This window comes from Wyeomyia smithii, chromosome 3, assembly GCF_029784165.1.
Source record: "Wyeomyia smithii strain HCP4-BCI-WySm-NY-G18 chromosome 3, ASM2978416v1, whole genome shotgun sequence".
In the NCBI taxonomy this organism is placed as follows: domain Eukaryota; kingdom Metazoa; phylum Arthropoda; class Insecta; order Diptera; family Culicidae; genus Wyeomyia; species Wyeomyia smithii.
The window spans coordinates 117,053,846-117,057,627 of record NC_073696.1 but is presented as its reverse complement, the minus strand read 5'-3'; positions in this window follow the sequence as shown (position 1 = coordinate 117,057,627).

The following is a 3,782-nucleotide window of genomic DNA, read 5'->3' as shown; positions in this document are numbered from 1 at the left end:
TCACTTCACATTTTGAGACCGATTCCTGATTCCACCTCAAGTGAAGTGACAAAAATCACCTCCGTGAAGTGATATTGACAGTGAAGTGAAAAAGAGAATAGGACAAGTGAAATGAGCGACTTTTCCAGCTTAAACATTTCTAAGTCCCGGAAAGTCGATTAGGCTGAACATTTTGTATGAAGACATTTTTCGACAAGAGGAAACTTTTGAGCCCTACCACTAAACGAAATTCGAAAGTAAATTTTTCCCTTACGTTCCATTGGCCGCAGCTCAAAAATTTGTAAGTCCCAGAAAGTCGTTTTTTTTCAAGGAAAAGAAACATTAGCCTTGTTACTGGAAAATAAATCCCATATATATTATCCCTAGATTACAAATCAATCGATTTTTAAATTTCCCTATCTTCGTGAAATCATTTCACCGTTCAAAATGGTCGTGAAATAATTCCACGCGAAACGTCGCTTTTTTCGTTTCCACTTCACTCATATGACACTCATAATAACCCAGGTTTCACGGCTGATGTCACCTTGCGACGTTTTGCTCACTTACGTGAGTCCCGTAATAGGACTTCATTCGCTTCACTCTAATTTCACCGTGAAGTGACTCCCGTAATAAGCACCTTAGAGATTTTTGAGCTGGGAAACAATCTCATTTCACTTGTCCTGTTCTCAATTTCACTTCACTGTCAATCTCACTACACGGAGGTGATTTTTGTCACCTCACTTGAGGTGGAATTGGGAATAGGTCTAAAAAAGTGAAGTGAGCGTGAGAGTGAAAAATATTTCACCGTGAAGTGACTCCCGTAATAAGCACCAATAACCCAGATTCCACGGCAGATGTCACTTCGCGACGTTTTTCTCACTTACGTGAGTCCCGTAATAGGAGTTTGTTCACTTCACTCTGATTTCACCGTGAAGTGACTCCCGTAATAAGCACCAAAAGCTGTAATCGTACATTCTACTAGAAAGAGGAAATTCAATCTATGAACTCTCAAGCTTGGAGGAGTAGAAAATATATTCAGTGAACAAGTTAAATACTTAAGAGTTATCCTTGATGCCAAGCTGAACTGGAATGCACATCTTGACTATGCAATCAACAAGGCGGTCAGTGCATTGTGAAAGTGCTCAAAGACTAGAAAGAAGAAATTGGGACTTGGGACCGAAAATGGCGATGTGGATATTCACGTCGATTATACGTGAAAAAATTACCTCGTTTGTAAGGTACCCGAAAACCAAAGAGGTCTTCGCTATAACAAAGCTATTCAAAGTTCAACGACTTGCGTGCATTGCTATAACAGGACTCAGGAGCAATGAGCAGCATCCTATCGAAAGCTCTTGATGTAATTTTTTATCTGCTACCGTTGTACTAATACGTGCAACTAGAAGCAGAGACGAGTGCTTTAAGGTGAATCGGGACGTGGTCGCGATCAACTCGAATTTTGCAATTTTTTCTTGATTTATGAAGACTACGTACATGAAACTTTGATCAATTATTTTCACAACTGTTGCATGCCTGAAGTAGTAATTTGAGTGCTGTTTATTTAGTGAAAGCCGAATTTTTTACGATCAAAATACAGAAGAAAAGAACTCTAACCTCAAAATTGTATAGGAAAAGGCCACAATCCCGATTCACCTTAAGACTCAACAGAACAAAAACTATCTTGTCAGGTGATCTTGTGGGTCACCTGACTATACTGAACTTTTTCAAAAGAGGGCCAGTTTTGAGTATGAATAAAGACTGGATGGCACCTCAGGATAACTATATTTCCTATAAGGTATGCGAAACGCCGCTACAGACCGGAAAGTCGGAGTTCCTGATGTCCGTCCCGGCTCAACGATAATTTTCACAGATGGCTCAAAAATAGGTACAAAAACTGGTACAGGAATCTTCAGTGGCAATGGGACACTGACCAACAGTGTTTCAAGCGGACTGACTAGGAAACACAGACATGAAAATATTTGTATATTCTCTGACAGTCAGGCAGCGGTAAAAGCACTTGGTGCTTATAACATCCATAATTGTCTGGGAATGTATTCTCACATTGCGACAGTTGTGTCGAACAAGTTCCGTAAATTTGTATTGGATTCCAGGACATTGTGGCATTGGTGGGAATGAAAGGGCAGACGAACTTGCAAAACAAGGATCTAACTCACAGTTTATCGGCCCAGAACAGAACGTGGTCCAAATGGTTTTCTGTACGGTGGCCTGGTGGTCTCCAGATGGCTTTTCGAATATCTTTGCGGGGGAAGAAAGTACATTTGAATTTTTTAATAAATTTTAAAAAATTAATAAACGCGGAGAAATAAAATATTATAAAAAAATATATTTTTTCATATTTTTAATAGTGTCTTTTTTCCGAAGGACAAAACAATTATCTACAACTTCGCCGAAGGCACTACATCGATCAAACCGTTTTGACTCTAAAAATATTTTCATCAATTCAAAAGATACTCGAGTCAGTCAATTGGATTCATGTTATTTCTGCTAACGAGAAATCTAACTTAAGGAGTTTTTATTGAGCCGTCTGCCTAAGAATAATAACATTTTTTAACCATCAATTCCCCTTTACATGAACCCTTTCCACAAATTAGACGTAATTCAAAAAAAAAAAAATACCAAGAGCATAAAATAACGTTTTAGCCATTAAAAACATCTGTGCAAAGTTTCTGCCAAAGCTAAAATGACAAATAAAAGTATCTATTGAAATTGAGACGTTTTTTTGAAATTGCTCAGTAAAGTAGGGTAAATATGTATAAAACGCCCCCCCAGGGCATAACGCCCCAGTCCATTTATTCGGAAACACACAAAAAATAAGACATGAGACTATTGGGAATCCGTAGCGGGTCATAGGACCAACCTTCTGTGCAAGTTTGATAATTGTCACTAGCAGAAAAAAATAAACAAAAATCAATTTTGATTTGAGCTGCTTCAGATCTAATTTCTTGCAGCGTTTCCGTAACGTTTTTTCACTAATGTATAAAGTTTATTACCTAGTTTTTGTACTTATATATCTCAAACGAACCTCTAAGCAGCTGTATCTAGTGAAGAAACGATAATAATTGTATAATTTGCTTAAGTATTCAATGCTTTCTGCTACACTACAGCTCCCGGGTAATATGCCCCACCGCTAGCCCGGCTGATTTGTTCATTGCTTTACCGTTTGCTTCTGAGACTTCAAGCGCTGTTTCACTTCGCATGCTAAGCTGGCATATGAAGCTACTGCATGGGGCATATTATACTGCATCTGGGGCGTTTTGTCCCGGTAGATTGGAAAGCTTGAAATTTAGTCATATTTTTTAATAAAATTATGGCATTTTTGGGTAACAGTAATAACAAAACAAAATAATAGCAGTGCATTACCAACTAAATAGTGTATCCAACTGCATGAAAGATTTGTTGTTTGTGATAAACATAGCTACAGTATTGACGATGTTCCTTAGGGGGGCGTATTATACCTGTTTACCCTACTGTTATTGCAGTTCATGTTACAAACCATTAAGTAAAATTTTTCTGTAATCAGGGCCGGATTTAGACGGTGGGGGGTCCGGGGAAAATTTGTTTGTAAGGCCCTCTTTTCTTAAAACATTTAGAGGTAACGTTCCGGAAGGTGACGATGACGAGTAAAAAAAAAAGGTCGCCCCAGGACTAGGGGGCCCTTTGAATCGGGAGGCCCGGGATAGTTGCCCCCTTTGCCCCCCCCCCCCTCAAATCCGGGCCTGTCTGTAATTCTCCACAAAATAGTCATACCGTTGCGAGATGCCCGGGCACAATAAAACCAAACGGTA